Source organism: Vulpes lagopus, chromosome X (genome assembly GCF_018345385.1).
Source record: "Vulpes lagopus strain Blue_001 chromosome X, ASM1834538v1, whole genome shotgun sequence".
In the NCBI taxonomy this organism is placed as follows: Eukaryota; Metazoa; Chordata; class Mammalia; order Carnivora; family Canidae; genus Vulpes; species Vulpes lagopus.
The window spans coordinates 4,073,681-4,090,676 of NC_054848.1; the positions used below are offsets into that span (position 1 = coordinate 4,073,681).

Here is a 16,996-nt window from a genome sequence, read left to right on the forward strand (position 1 = left end):
AAGCTACAGATCTGACAATGGGTGAGATGTGGCCAGTAAAAAGGAAGCATTTATTCAGATTTTTGGAAGTGTTCACCATGTGGCCCTGTTGGGTACATCACAGACGGTATAATCTCTGGTGCCTCTGACAGAAACCATTTGCACTCTATTGGATTGGGGAAATAATGTCCAACCTAAATCAAGAGTTAACTATGGAGAAGGAAACCATTATTAAACTTTAAGAAGAATTATACCAAAACAAAGAACTCTGCAACTTTAAGAGACTTCCCCTAATGGTAACTGTATCTTATTTTATTTTTTTTCCCCTAAAGGTAATTTTAGTGGCCACGCTCCTAAGCACAGTCATGGTAGCCCACACGCTACACTACACATTGGTGATGGTGCCAAATTATCAAAGGAAATCACTGGGCCATATGCAATGGAAAATTTGAATAAAAATGATGTGTCTCTGGCTCCAGACAGAGAACTGAAAAGTATCCGCTCTCACTGCCGTAGCTATGCTCAAGAGGGCTGAGATGATCCCTGCCCTGTGCTATTCATACCCTCACATAATCCTGATCTACACTGTACCAGGACTGGTTTGTACGGCCAGTAGGACTCTACTGTGTGTGCAGGGCTGGTGTATGCGTCCCAAAGTTAGGTAGTAAAATACACTACGGTTTTCTCTTTGGTTCTCTTGTCTTGGTTCACTCATTCTGCAGAAAGCCAGTGGCTGTCTTGTGAGCCCAGTGGAGCAGGATGCATGGTTTAGAGCTGAGGCTTCTTCTGACACATCATAAGGACTGAAGACGTGCAGCTAACAGCCATGCGAGTGAGCCATCCAACATGCACGTCCTCCAGCCCCACTCAAGCCTTCAAAGCACCGCAGCCCCAGCTGACAACATGAGGTACCCTGAGCCACAAATACTCAGCTCAGCCCCTGACGGATTTCTGAGCCATGGAAGCTGTGAGACCGTGAATGTGCGTTACTGTGAGATGCTACATTTTGTGTGCATTTGTTACACGGCATTGGATGCCTGAGTAACATACATGCCAACGCCATCTTCCACTGTGGGAACAAAAGGAAAATACGGAGACTATGGCTGAGATGAGAAGCATCCAGTCCAAAAATGTCGACACGGTTTGACGCCGGTGTTGAATGGGATCGGTGTCAAGGACATTGATAGTACACTGCTATGATACATCTCACTCCCTGGCAACTCGTCAGGTACCATAATCTCATTCTTGCAGAGATTATAGTCAATATGTTAAAATACAGAATCTTCCTAGATGATCGTATTAAAGCATAAAAGAGTTCGGTTTTTGCATTCTTACACTTCCATGTTCATATTTGAGAAAAAGATGTAATTAATCAGATTTATGCTTGCACCAGACAAGCTTATTCTAAGGTTTACAAGCAGAGAAAACTGCAAAAAAAAAAAAAAAAAAAGTCAGTAAAGTTCAGGGAAAGAAATTCAGGTAATTAAAGGGGGAAATGATGCCTCACAGGTATTAAATCATATTTTAAGCAATAGTAATAAATATACAGTTGACTCATGAACAACATGGGTTTGAATTACATGGGTCCCCCTTATATATTATAATATATATATAATACCCCCTTATGGCATTTTTCAATGAATATACTCAATAATTATTTGTGTATAGTATGTAATGTACAGGTATATTTGTACATGGCATTTGTATATAATATATATTGAATATTACAATATACATTGACTATATCAATAAATATACAATAAACAAATGTTTACAGTACTATAAATGATTTTCTCTTCCTTATGATTTTCTTAATCACATTTTCTTTTCTCTGGCTTATTTTATTGTAAGAATATAGTGTACAGTAATACAACATACAAACTCTGTGTTGATCGACTGATTATATATTACGGTAAGGCTTCCGGTCAACAGTGGGCTATTAGTAGTTACATTTTCGACTTTTCGAGTCAAAAGTCATAGGTGGATTTTTGACAGTATGGGGGACTGGCACCCTGAACCCCCCATGTTGTTCGAGGGTCAACTGTAGTTTGCTTCTGGCTCACAGGCTGTGACAAGACTACTTAGGAAATGATAGTTTATAGCAATGAAATTTGGATATAATTTAAATGTCTATGGGTGGAATAATGGTTCCGTGAATTACGGTATACGTTCTCAATAAAGTGCGTGTAAGCATTTAAAAGGATGAATCATCTCAGTATAATTATGGATCCATCTTCCAGGGATCCTTTATGTGGATAAATTAAGATTTAAAACAGGTGACCTAGAGATGTTGCATGTGATTAGCTGGTACGCTTTACCCTTGTTCCTACGAAAACAGCCGTGAGCCTCACAGTGACGACTCTTTCCTAGGGCATTTGATTGTGAAGTGGCCTGAAGCATGATGTAGTGGAAGTGTGGGCTTGTGAGGCGATTATTTCAGTGGCTGAATTAAACCAGACTCTTTTCAGAAGAATTCAAAACGAACATGGCTAAACGTGCAAAATAAACACAGGATCTTCAGACATAACGACGTCTAGCTTTGAAGCATGGTTTGAAGATGTTCACGAGGCCTTCCTCTCTACGTATTCAAATGCAATACTACAACTCCAAGATCAATAGCACATTTGGCTATCAAACCAGTCTTGCGATAAACAGGGTAAGACTCTCTCTCTCTCTCTCTTTTTAAGTACCTAGGGAAGAGAGTAGAAATGTGTATTGATTTTTTTTAAAATGCATCCCTACTCCTTAAAGTTCAAGACTGTAAAGTATTCGGCTCTAAAGCTATGATCCCCTCATTGTTCATAGAGCATCTATTGATATGGTTTTAGTTCTAACTCTTTTTTCTTATAATTTCTCAAAAAAAAAAGACAAAATGTTTACCCATTTAGAGAGTGCTATACAAAAGACTAGGATTATCTTGACAGACATCCTGATAGGGCTACTTAGAAAGTCGCACCACCGGTTAATTGGGGTATGATAGGAAGAACCACATTTTACAAAATCGCATACCCCAAAACAGCTCTGGCCTCTGAAACAGTGAGTTGATTGAATTTTCTTCTTCCAGATTTCAGGGTCCATCTGAAATAGTCCTCCCCACTCTGCCTTTCAAAGTATTACATGCTGACCTTCAAACTCACATGATTTCCAAATGCGACCAAATCATGGTAAATCTGCATTCCTTCTTATCTTTAATGGAAGAAACACCCCAATTCTCAGTAGAGCAAAAGTAAACGAAAATGGCCAGCGCGGCAAACAATTCTCCGTGTTAGTTACTCGGCATAACCGTTAGTGATCATATTGCAACACTGGCTGTCAGGTGTCGGGACAAATACGCAGTATTTCTTCTGGCTGGTCCCTGCAAACTCTGGAAAAGCTACTTCTTGGCTACGGTGAAAGGCCTCAGCTCTCACTAGGACCCCCCTTCCCACCACTTAAACTTGATTTTCCACTGTTAGGTGAAGGATGCTCAGACAACATCACATTAATTTCGGTGGACACTAAATTTTATCTAATTCAGCAAGCAAGCCTCTGTTAATTAGGCCTCCCCGGACGAGTGATGGCATGAGAGCCCCGGACTGTCACTGATCGATACTCACAACTCAAGCAGCTCTGGTGGTCAATTACTCGAGCTTCTGAGTAAAAAGAGGGTCCTATTCTTGGGAGCGACCCATCCGCGCCTACAATCACAATTCGCTGGCGCCTTGCCCCCGAGGCCTCCGGTTGCATCCAAATAGCATCTCTGCCTCTTCCTCTCCTTCTCTGCCGGCAGGAGGAACAGCCAGGGGGAAGCACGGCTCCCTGCCAGCACCTCCGACACGGCTCAGGCCTTCCAGCCTTGAGCCTGATGGATGGGGAAGTCAAGCTGCTGACACAGCCTGTGAAGATCTGGTGTTTGATCCCAGGGACGCAAGCCTTGTTTGATGAGGTCGCGGGAGAATAAGTACACGCAGCCTGATTTAATGTAATCCCGCTCTGCAGTGACTTCCAAAGAACAGGGTATTAAGAGCCCACACAATAGCATCTCCTTCCTTCCTCGTGGGCCTTTCTCCGCCAAGAGCCCTCCGCATGTGTCTTCGGGGCGGGACACTACCCAGGCCGAGGGTGTACATAGTCACACCGCTATTAGGTGGCCGACCTGGGTTTCCCAGGAGACTCTGATATTTCTATAGGGAAACAACTGAACGAGGAGGAAATATGTTTCCGCGACACAAGGCAAATTACCACTGGATGGGAGAAGGAGCACATTTAGGAAAAGTAGGGTGGGAAGGGGCGAGGGAGAGGCCAATGCTAACAGGCTGAAAGGATCGTGTATTTACATCGCCTTTGCCAACGGGAGAAAGAGCCGTGGCCGCCCATCACGGGCTCTGGTGCTTCGTGACAGGCGATTTTCTCTGTCAGGTCTAACTTGTTTTGTGGACACCAGCACCCTCAATGTCTCCCCTCGAAGTCTTTTCTAAAAAGGAGGAGACTGTGGTCTGAATAACCACCCACGGTAGGTTAATATGAGTCTCTTCAGACTTAATCTCAAGCATGCAGAAATCCTTTTTTGTGTGGCCACGATTAATTAAATCGTGTTAGGAGGTGGCCATAGGTGCTTTCCCGGTGGAGAATTCGGTTCGAAAGTGAGAGATTTGCAAAAATGTGGTGGTCTTCTACAAGAGGACATGGCAGGAGAAGGAAAAATGTAGGAGTGATGGAAAGATAACAGTGGAGGTAACATGGGGATTGACGGATACAGTATTGGGTTTTCCACAGAATCTCATGATGCGCAGAAGACCAAAAATGGGTTCATGTGTTTGTGTGCATTGCCATCAATAATAATAGTGTCCTGGATAATCATGGAAAAGAGCCTGCGCTTGATGTGTTTCAGCCTAAAGAGCACCTTGGCTTCCGTATTCTCACTCAAGTCCCCACAGGGATCCTATGAAGAAGACAAACTATGGAACCCGCTTAACACATCGGAAACTGAAGCTCACGGAGTGTGAGTGGGGGGCCCCCAGCCTCCTCCAACCACCACGAGGTCCAGGCTGAGATCACACCCTCTGAACCCTATTGGGCTTCACCATCGTCTTCTGTAAAAGGAACATCGAAATGCTGGTCAATGGTGGAAAGACTTATTCCATTTCACAGATGGAGAAACTGAATCATGGAGCGCTTGAGTAAATGAGGGAAGACCACACAGGGGTGCACTGTGGGCAGTCTGGGTGCTCCAGAGTCTATGTGTGCCCTTCGTCTCCACACCAGACTCAGTGACAGCAGCTCACAGATGAGGGACGACGTCAGGAGGGTACAGCCCGTGGGAAATGGTGAGACAAGAGGAAAGAGCCCCAAGCTGACCTTGGAGCCATGGAGCAGCATCAAAGACAGGGATGAGACCTCGGCCTGTCAACCGTCAATCAAATGAAACCCACCTGATATTCTTGATCCGGGTCAGAATCTACCTTTTAACCGAAACTTTGGTGCACCAACAAGCACTCGATTAAGGGACGTAGTTGTAAGAGGGAACAGGTCCGTGGGACATTTACATCTTCCTTCAGTGGGAATCTGTACAGAAGAGAAGTGGGAAATCCGGACTAAGGCAAAGCAAAGATGAAATGGAGTTTTCAGGTTTTAGGCGATAAAACACACCACACCCACCAACCTCATCGCTTCTAAGGAACACGTGCTTTGCGAGTAAGCCCCGTGAAGCAGAAAAGAAAGGCGGGTTAGGGACTGCGAGAGGGAAAGCGCGGCCCCTTTGGAAACACCACCTTATGGGAATTTAGGCTTATCCCCCCTTTCTCTCTTATGAACATGATAATTCCTGAAACTGTGATAAGAGATTTACATATCTCCGAGCTTGATGCATTTCTTCACCGGTGGAGGAAACGGGACAATCCTATTTTACACCGCTGAGAAATTTATAAAGGTAGAAGATAAGAAAAATAGGCCGGAGCGTCTGAGACACACATATTAACAGTCTGCATCGATCAGTTCGCCAGATAATCGCACAACCGTTGGTGTCCCTCTGTGCAGCAGCGGCTTCGAGGTAAATAATATTGATGCCTCTTCTTTAGTGATATTTTAATTATATTCGTGAGAATGACGCTCGCGGGGCCAACATATGGTAATTTAATCCGGGCGGGGGAGGAATGCTTTTGTTATCTCAATATTAAGATCAGTATTTTTTCCGTTGATGAATTTTGGTGTTAGAGGCGGTCGATGTAGCATGGAAATTTAGAAAATTGTTTGAGATGGCGTGATGGGAAAGGCTCCAGATTAATGGCATATAAGCAGAGAGAGTATGGGGCGCCTGGGGTGGGGCGCAGTGGGTGAAGCGCCCGCCTTTCGCTCAGGTCGTGATCTCAGGGCCCTGGGATCTGGCCCCACGTGACGCTCCTGCTAGGGAGCCTGCTTCTCTCTCTCCCTCTGCTTCTGCTCTCTTGCTCGCTCACTCTCTCTTAAATCCATAAAATCTTGGAAAAAAAAAAAAAGGAGGAAAGAGGAGCAAGCTAACTGCGAGCTGGACACATGCAGACAGGAGGCGTGACAGCAGACACGTACGCACGTGGCCATCAGTAATTAGTGAAGATCAGGCAATGGGATGCTTCTCACTTTGCTTTGAGTTTGTAGCTCTGACCAAAGCTCCCTCGGAGTTGGAAGGATCATGGGATCCTGTAGGAACCTGCGGACGTGGATGAAGTCTCTGTGTTTCCTTGAGTTCTTGGAAAAGACAGCTCACTTCACGGGGAGCCCCACCAAGTCCTGTAGGACCTTTACGACATTCCTCTACCCACAAAGAGCAGGAGCGTCTCCCTCGGTTGTGATAATGAACATCTCCCGATGTTGCCGAGTGTTCTCTGCGGGCAAAAGTGAGCCCTGGAGGAGAATCAACATTTGATTCAACCAACAATAGTTTGATTGAACCCATATTTCATATGTGTTTCCCATGCACTGCTGTGTTAGGAGCCAAGCAGGCAGGGTGTAAACCAAAGCGATCTTCTGGTCCTCACCATCCAGGGAGGACGTGGAAGGGGGGACCAAGTGATTGCAGAAGTATTCACACATCACAAATTATCATAAGGTCTGTGAATGAAATACAAGAATCTGAGAGTTTGAGAAGGATCGAGTGGCAGAAGGAGAAACCCGGGAAGAGCTTTCCAAGTGAAGGACAGTTGGTTGTTGGAGGATGGATGGAAGTTTCTGGAGACGAAGAGAAGGGCATCCAGCCTGGGGGACGGTCTGCTTGAGGGTCCTAAGGGCAGGAAGAGACAAGCACAGGTAACAGGATGAAACAGGGTCAGGGGGGCACAAGAGCCAAAGAGCCCAGGGAAGTCAGGAGCCCAGGTGTGCACAGCCAGAGACCGCGGCATGAGTTCTGTGTTTCATCCTAAGGTCAGGGGTCAGCCAGAGGTGATGCGTGAGTCGAAGACTTCCACGGTGCACTGGTGCCTCGGGGGGAGCACTGGGAGGCGGTGGAGGGGGGGGGCATGGACCCTCGCAGCAGCCCCGACGGAGGGTGGTGCAGCAAAGCCGGTGAGGCGGGCGCACGGGTCCTGCGGTGCAAGCAGCCGAGAGGTCGGGGCACCTGCCCGCCGGCTCGCAAGGCGCGGCCTGCTTCCCCGGCCCCGGTGCCCGGCCTGTGCTTGCTCCCCTCGGCACCGACCACGTCCGACGTGCAACGGACCCCGGGCTTGCTTTCCTTCCTGTGTGTCTCCCTTCCTGAAGCCCTCCCAGCCTCACCCCAGCCTCAAAGCGGGGGCATGGCGGGAGGAAGTGAGGAAACACCTGGGGACAGATGTGAGTCTGGGGGGGGCGCGAGGGCCGCCTGCAGGCAGCAGGTGCGCGCTGGAGCTGCAGGTGCGCGGTCAGCAGGCAGAACGAGCGGGGGAGGCTGGAGCCAGCTCGGCCGGAGGGACAAGCCAACAGGGAGGCCCCTAACGTGTGAGGCAGAAATGCCCCTGCGCCTCGTGTCCGTCGGGGGACGCGCAGCGGCATTTTTCTCGAGAAGCCTGGACTGGCAATACGACCTAGGGGTTCTGTTTGCACAGCGTCCCAGGGACACGGAGACGGTGGCAGGCCGAGGACGCCACTCGGGACCGGCCGGGTGGTGACAAAGGGGAGGAAGGGACGCCGACCGGGAGCTGTCGGGAAGGGTGCCCATCGCAGGTCCGCACATTTTTCCGTCTTTTACCAACCAGCTCAGCTTATGTGGCACGGAAAGCGCTGCTTCCACTTACGGGGCGCTCAAGGAAGCGCCTGGTTTGGCTGCTGGCCCCTCTTGCCGCCCTGGTCACGGGCTGGTCCCCAACGGGCTGGTGCAGCCAGGGGGCCCGTGCACAGGCAGGCCAGGCAGGGTCACCGCACGCGGGCCCCCTGTGCTCCCTCCTGGGGTGGCAGAAGGAGGGGCACAGCTGCGGGGGGGCCTGGCGGGCCGGGGTCTCGGCAGCCCAGTGCTCAGGCCGCGCATGGGGGCCTGGCCACGTGTGTGTGCGAGAGCGGCCGCCTCACACTGGCACGGGCTGCGGGCAGAGGAGGCGGCTGCGTGAGGACCAGAGCCACCGGCTGCAGCAGACGACCACAGACGGTGCGTCCTCTCCGGGGACAGAACCGAGTCACAGCCTCGTCCGTCGAGGCCAGCCTGCCTGCCCGGACATCAGCGGCACCTGCCCGCACCTGCAGTGGCCGCGCTGCACCTGCCCTCACGCCCACGGGGGAGCACGTGGCTGAAAGGCCCAAGCACCCCCCCCCCCCACACACACACGTGAAAACGTCCGCGTCTCTATCCCAAGATGCTGGGAAGCATTTGTTAATGTGCGGAGTCAAGGGAAAGTGGCTAAATTTGACTACGGGAAAATATGTTCACGAACGGAAGAGCCAAAACGATGGGACGCGCTCCATTTAGGGAAAGGAAGTCGGAAAAAAAATTTTGAAATTATGAAGACAAAAGAAAGCCACGGCCTAAATGAGGAGCAGCGTCTAGCAGAGCAATGTTTTTAGAGTCAGGGGAATGTGGCTCCAACAAATCCATCGTTTGCGGGCGGCGCGAGCATCTATCTGGATCCCCAGGCCCCTCAGGTAGAAAAGGAAACTGGCAAGTTCTACTTTAGCAAGTTTTATAAGCATCAAATAGGAGAATATTTATCAAAGTACTTAATAGCATGCCACGGCATGTGCCTAATGCCCAGGATATTTTAGTCGCTCATCTGCAAATGTTTCAACTATTTTTATTTTTTATTCTCACGTCTCGAGAATACTGGTGGATACGGCCATTTACCATATAATATTTTTCACACCTTGGCCAAACTCTAGGCACACTCTCTATTATAAAACCTATAAAAATTTCATAAATATGAAATTAAAGCCTGCAGGAATGTAAATTTTATTCTGCGGTTATGATGTGTGCCTCCAGGAAATGACCCTTGATATGCATAAAGCTGCATCACACTTATGCTCTGATTCTCATGCCTGGATAGCAGATAGTGGAAATAAAGCTACCCCCTCTCTCTCTTTCTTCTAAAATTGCCGAAATAAGGGAGGGTTATAATAACGACAGCGGGAAAAAAAAAAAGAAAAAATAATAATAATAAAAAATAACGACAGTGGCTCTCAAGCAGGTTTATGTCCGTTATTGTCATTAATAGGCACAACAGTGGTTTTCTGGGCTACTCAAAATTAGTCAAGTCAGTGGCATTAAAACTACGGATGTCAACCTCACCTTGAATAAACGTATGATTGAAGGAGTGCATTGAGTCTTCCAGCACGTTTGAAGCACCTTATAGTTTTCAACACTCAAATCCAAGGACACAAAGATGAGCAAGAAATATCCGCCAGCCTCAGAGAGAGAATGGTTGGGTCGCAGAGCCATAGCTTGAAGCAAAGCATTGCAAAGCAGTGCGAGCAGAGCTAATCTTCCCAGAGGCGGAGACATAAGAGAAGGGCACATCCTTGTTGGCTGACTGCACATCCACCCAGTCGCTGGACACGTGTTTGGCGTTTTGGACACGAAGAGAACGGAGCCTATAAGGTCTGTATGTGGTCTCGTAACTTGTGGCCAAGCCCCGCCAAATGCTGGCCCACTGCTCTTTGCCCTGCCCATGAGCTCATCTCTTTTGTTAGCCGTCCATCCGGGGCACTGGCATGACTACAAGCACCATCGTGAAATGTTTCTTAGCAGACAAGGTGGGCTGCGGTGGGGGGTCCCTCTCACGCTACTTTCCTACCTATACCCCAGAGTTCCTCAACAATACCTGCACCAAGCTGCCTTCTTCACAACAAATGGAATTCCTTCTTTATCTTGGCCTAACACTGTATACCATAAGCTACCACAACCAGATTTTGAAAATGAAGCAATACGATGCCTTCGCCGGGCTATCATGGAGAAAGGCAAGGAAAAATTGTCCCCATAGAAGAGTATGTATCCCACCGTATTGAGAAGTAGGCGTGAAAACACAAGTGTACATGAGGACGCTAAGATGCTGGTGCCTCCTTAGGATGCACAGGCCTGAGTTTAGGAGGAGATCAGAAGATATTACTAAGGGAGAACGTGCGGTGGGAGGAGTACAACGCAGAACGCACTCGTAACAACTAGCATTAAGATAAGGACCGCCAGGTGGTGGTAAGGGGGGAAAAACATGGAAATAATGGCAAATAAATTTAGGCTAATGTGCTGAGACAAATCATAGGCTGCCCAAGGGGAGAAATCAAGACAGGCTGGTGTTGCCTCACAAGAGCTTGGGCTGGCCCTGTCTAGAAGCACAGTATCGAATGTCCTTCTCAGCTGGTGTTCGTGATTTACCACTCCCTTTTCCCTACCGTATCCCTACATACTCTCCCCCATCCTTCATCCTCTCAGACGTGCTAAACTATCACAGAACACGTAGTCCTATGTGGAAACCCCTCTGTATGTTAAGAGAATTCCAACATGGTGAGTGGACGTCATACTAGTGAGATGGTTTTCCATGATGGTGCTCAAGCTTTGGCAAAATCCTAGACAAAACCGAGTACAGTTGACCTTTGCACAACACGGGGGATAGGGGGATAAGCCCCGACTTTTGTTTGCACAGTCAAAAATCCATGTGTGACTTCTGACTCCCCCAAAACCTAAGTACTAATAGCTTACTGTTGAAGTCAAGACCTACAGAAGTCCTGCCGGTAACATCAACAGCAGAGTCACACATATTTGGCGTGTTCTATGTATGGTGTACTGTATTCTTAAAATCGAGTGAGCCAGAGGGGGGTAAAAAAACGATGTGATTGGGAAAATCCTAAGGAAGAGAAAAGGCATTGATGGCATTGTACTGTATTTATCAAAAACAATGCACATGTAATGGACTGGCGCGGTGCAAACTCGTGTCGTTTCAAGGGTCAGCTGCGTAATCTAATGATACATGCGTCAAGAAAATCATTGTTTTAACACTGTGAGGGGAAAAAGTACTTGAATTTACAGAGGAAATAGAATTCCATCATAGGGGTGTATGATTATAAAAAGATAAAAGGTTTTTTTTGGTTTTTTTGTTTGTTTTGTTTTGTTTTTTTACGTACCAGGGTAGCTAGGAGAGCTTCTGAAAACCATGCAGGATTTGGGGGTCATTCTTTGCTGTGGGGCTGCCTATGGGTTCCAGCATGTCATGCAGAGCGAACCCAACCTCCAATGCCTAAGGGCTGCCATTTGTTGCAGCTGCTAAAAATGCTCCCCGCCCCCCCGCCCAGGTTCCCATATGCTCCATAAGGGGGCATTCAGAATTATGAGAACTCCCAGAAGTCCTTGGAGTTAGTTAATTATTAAGTGAGCAACTGTTGACCTCTGAGAGGATGAAGGATGGGGGAGAGTATGTAGGGATACGGTAGGGAAAAGGGAGTGGTAAATCATGAACACCAGCTGAGGCTCAGGATTTAGGTATTGGGCCTAAATCCGAACAGTGACTGAGCTACCAAATCTACTGTCCCCCGGTCTACAGGCCCTCGGCCCTTGCGGTGCTCCACCCTGAGAATGGATTATTAGGCAATGTGCATCCTCTTGGTTCATCACACAATTGCCTTCTGGCAGACCCTGCATGTAATTCACGCCTTCTTGGGAAGGCCCAACCCCAAAGAGAGTGCTGTGGAAGGCACTGCTTTGTCCTGAACCAGAACCTGGCAAATCCAAGCACCCTTCTCTCTTCCTCGTCAACAATCAAGTTATTCTTACAAATAAAGGTTCGGCCTGGGTACCGTTAAAGATAACTTTGCGCAAGTGAAGTCCGTCTTTCTCTCAACATCATCAGTATTTGGGGAGGAGTGAGTGACCCCTGGGAGCAGGGATGCAGAGATCTGAACACAGGTAAGTTTTCCATGGGAGCCATCCTCCATCTCCCACGCATGTCATCTTCACCTGTTCACACTTTCGGCTCATCCATGCGAGACGGATGGTATCAGAGGGTTCATGTACATTCAATGGGTAAACGTGGAGGGTGAAAAGGCTGGGCATCGCTGACTGTCCCTATGGATCATTCAGAAGTGAACAAGAAGGAGGGAGAGGCCTCCAGGAAAAGAGGTCACCCCAAGAGAGAAACAGGAGAAAATAGAACACGCGATGGGGAGTGAGAACAGTGACTAAACAAAGCATGTGCAGGTGACATTGAGATGTTCCCGGGGTTGGAATCACGCCAGGGGCAAAGCAACACAGTGGCTCTGTGACTTGCCGTGCATCCTCTGAGGAGAAGGATTTGCATCTGGGGGGAGAATCACAGCTGTGAATTATGGTGAGAAAGGCGCGCACAGACACCTTTCATCTACCATCTGAGGCTCAAGGTGAGACATCTCAGCAGCGCCAGGCCGAGTGGTGGTGGGAGGGGGGGGGGGCATGTCACACGGGGAACTTTTGAAACACTGATCTTGCAAGGGTGGTGAGTGGGAGTTTTGACAATGCTGTCAAACCCTTCAGGTCTTAAAGGCAGTTCCAGTAATCCCTACTTTAAAACCTGTGGGATTGTTGGGTTTCATTGTCATGCAGACTGTCATCCCCAAGAGGTCTGCTTGCACTTACTAGGGTTCTGGGTAGCTGCTCAGAGCCTGTGGTGAGGCTGGGGACCAGGACAGGTGCACAGGCATGGAGGGATTCTTGCAAAGGGGAATGTGTGGAATGAGAGAAACCAAAGACAGGATTTTCCTGTAGTATTTTATGTATGACGCAATTTTGCTTCCTCTTCTGTGTGGGCGCCATGAAAGTATGGGAGCACCTCAAGGTCTGAACAACGGTCAATAGAACAATAACCCACACTTTTCCCAGCGGAACACTGAGCAACTTCAGATTTTTAAAGACGGCTGAATCCACATGCATGGAGCATACTCTCTTTGGAAAGAGCTCTTCTCTTGCTTTAAGAAAGACGGTGTGGTCCACAGCAAACGGGAAAATGAGTCCCGCGTGGAAACGGGCAGAAAACAAGGGTGGTTGGCAGGGACTGGAGGGAGGGGAAATGGGGAGACTGTTCAGTGGGTATAAAGGTCCAGGCACGCAAGATGAGTAGGTTCCAGAGTTTTCAGAAACTGTTCCATCAACTACTCTCCCTGCTTCCACCAATACCAAACATCCTCAGGTCGTAAGGTGAAGGAAGTAGGTTGACGGAGGTTGGTGCTTTTGCTTCTTTTGCTGATTGTGTAAAAATAATTTTCATGCTGATAGAGAAGAGCAACCTCTAGACAGACAAGTGAACAGATAGTTTCCTCTAAACTCCAGAAGAAAAGGTGAAAGAGTTGACAGCCTCTAGGGCAGTTGCTTGAATGGGAGAGGCAACGATGTGGGGCGACGAAGAGCTTTTTGGATGCCAGCCTTCTTTAAATATTACCGACTTTTAAAATTACGGTTGACCCTTGCACAACATGGGGAGGGGAAGTGGACACCAACCATCCTCCAACACAGACTGTCGAAAACCTGCATATATCTTTTCACTTCCCCAAAACATAACTAATAACAGCCCACCGTTGACTGGAAGGCTTACCAATAGCATAAACAGTCCCCTAGCACATACTTGAAAGATCTCAGTATATACATATTCATATTTTGTAAGTAAACCAGAGAAAATAAAATGCGATTAATAATATCATAAGGAAAAAAAATCATAAGGAAAAGAAAATACACCAACAGGGCTGCACTGTATTTATGAAAAATACTGGAGTCTAAGGGGCCTACACAGTTGAAAGCCGTGTCGGTTAAGGGTCTATTGTATTTGCAAGTAGTCCTTGCAATACAATTAAATGCAACATCCCACTCCCCAATCAGCTTTGTACCAAAGGTAACAGCGATCGTCTGAAACAAGCTCGTACCTCCCCTGCTTGACATCCTCTGGCACACCTGAAGGCGCCCTTAGAACATAGTCGTAATGCTCTCATATGGCCTGAGGCTGGATTCCACATCTCCTCTCCCTCTTCTCCTGTCAGATCTGAGTTAGCTGCCTCTTGCCCCGCTTCACGGCTCTTGGGACTCCATTCACATCAGAACGGGTGTGTGCCTCCTCTGGGCCCCGGCTGCCTTGAAGACGGAGACTTCCCTTTTGTTCATGGCACTGTTTCAGTACCAACACCATTGGTATATATTTATGAGGTGAACGGACACAGGCTCTTGTCTCATGTCCCTGGCCAATCTTTGGTAAAATGTTCAGGTTATCAGAAAAGTCACGTCCATGAAGGTTTACTGATAACAGAAAGCGCTCAGTTGTTGTATTTGCTGAGGTGATGAGAATAACGTGCCCCCACATATGCCCCGTGTATCAGCACATTCCTCTCAGGGAAGAGATGATCATTCCAACATCTCCCCTTGCCTCCTTTGTTCTAAACGGCAGAGAAGATGTACATGGAGCCTCGAAAGAATCTGGAAGCAGAGCATTTACTATATTAGTTATTTTAAATTGGAAAGCTAAAATCCAAAGATTGGGTATCCAGATGTCTTCTAGGCAAGTGAATTCCCAACATTAGTCCTTGGACTTCCTGCATCAAAGAGAAGTGAAGAATTTGTCAAAGAATTTGAAACTTGTAGAATCACTGCCTACTGGTTAGATCAGAATCCTGGGTGCTGAGGCTCAGAACTTGGCATTTTCTAAAATGCCCCCATGTAATTCTGATAGGTAGCCAGGTTCGAGAACCAGGGATCCTGTTCATCCTTGATACAACAGCTAACTAGCCCCGTGGCATTTTGGAGATACGGCCATTTGGTCTCCAATTGAAACTGATTCGACTTAACTGCTTTTTATAGAAGCTGGTTCCATTTTTAGAAATCTCAAATGGTTAGAAAGTCTTCATTTTAAATTAACTACAGCAAGCCCCCCCCCTCCACTTTCAGTTTGGTTCATTGGCACTTACAGAATCAACAGAAGAAATCTAAACCTTTCCAGCTTTTAAAGCCCTTTCCATATTTGAAGCAGGCTACCATATTGTATTGATGATGGCTGTCTATGCAATCATCAAATTATCTCAAATTTAGTGACATGAAACAGCAACATTTATTGCAATTTCTGCAGATCAAGGCTCTGTGCTTAGCTGGGTTCTCTAGACAGGAAGATCTCTCACAATCTAAAAACCTAACTGTCGGTCAGAGCTATGGCCACATCTCCAGAATGCACTGGAAAAGACCTGTCCCAAGCTCATGGATGCGGTTGCTGATAGGATTCAGCTCCTCAGGATGGATGGAAGGTCCTTTGGTCGCATGCTGCTGTCTAAGGAGGTCAGGGTGAGACCTGGTGGGATTAGAGGGGTTGATCAGTGTGAGTCCCTGTGGTGGGATAAGGAGGAAGAGACATCACAGCTTGAGGACCCAGGGAGAAAGCCGACATGTGCAAGTCAGGTAGAGAGGATCGTCACAGAACCTGATGCAGTGGCCCCGTGATCCCAGACTTCCAGCCTCCAGGACTGTGAGAAATAGATGTCTGGTTTTTGAGCCACTCAGTCTATGCTGTTTTGCTATGGCAGCTGGAGCCAATGGAGACCATATGGTAATCTCAGATCAGTTCATCTCTAGTCATCGTCAAGGAGTCAACAGGCATCCTGTACAGGAGAGATGGAGATGCAGACAGACACAGGGGTGTGAGTGTCAGGAGGTTGGAATTTTGGGAGCCATTTCAGCAGGCTGCCACCCACACATGTGGTGCTGAGTTCCCTTTTCTCCAGATCCCTGTCACACTTGATAATCTCTCATAAAACTCATGTTTGCATTTCTTCATTCTCTGCACCTCTTGGACCTTTTGGCCATCGTTCTCCAACCATCTCATTCCAAAATGAAGACAAGAAGGCTCTCTGTAGGTCTCTCCTTCTTCCCAAGTTCCAGTCATCAGTCATCTTCTTTTAGGACATTTCATTTCAAACTGGCTGTAGCACCCCGGATATTTTTTGCACACATCCATAACCCAGTGACTTAGAAGTCCGGATGTGTGAACATGTGTTGTGACACCCACTGTCCCACTATAGTTCTCTTCTAGTTTCTGCTTGGTGTCTCCAAACCTGTGCTATAGACGAAGTGTCATCACTCAAGCTGGGAAATCTTTGTTCGCCAATAGCGGGGAAGGCTGAGCTGCACGTGGAAACTGTCGTGGCACACACCGCACCCCACCCCTTCCTGCAACAAGAGGTCTCCTTTGGGGTATTTTGAACTGTTCCAAGTCTCAGCAGTTTGAAACGCACATGCTGAGCGACTCTCAGTGGGACTGAGAAAGACCACACTCTCCTTCGCTGTGTGACTACCATCGTAAGAGCACGGCCAAACGCCTTCCGCAAGATGGCATAACTCGGTCCGTCTGCCAGCTGTAGCATCCTGGCTCAAAGGGAGTGGAGTCTTGAACGTGCTGTGCTCCTAGCAACACAGAACAAACCCTTGGCGTCTCTGTTTTCTGCACAAACTAGATTTTGTGTCTTCAAAATGCACAACGCCATGTGAGCAGCCAAGCGGCACCCCACCTTCAGAATAGTCACTGGCATTTGTATTGCTGAGTCCAAACAGGATTTACCTTGGGTGTGTCAGGACAGCGAATCTACCTTGGGAACAAGCTCAGAACAGAGCAAGCACATAGGA

The 16,996-nt window shown here is 47.7% G+C and overlaps 1 long non-coding RNA gene across 1 annotated transcript in view; it reads right to left on the minus strand.

Annotated features, from left to right (window-relative positions):
- Positions 1-5,398: 5,398 nt before the first annotated feature.
- LOC121482734 overlaps positions 5,399-16,996 on the minus strand; it is a 107,701-nt gene continuing 96,103 nt past the window's right edge. The window contains exon 3 of the long non-coding RNA XR_005985608.1: positions 5,399-5,523. This is a non-coding gene — a long non-coding RNA (uncharacterized LOC121482734). The remainder of the gene's footprint in view (positions 5,524-16,996) is intronic.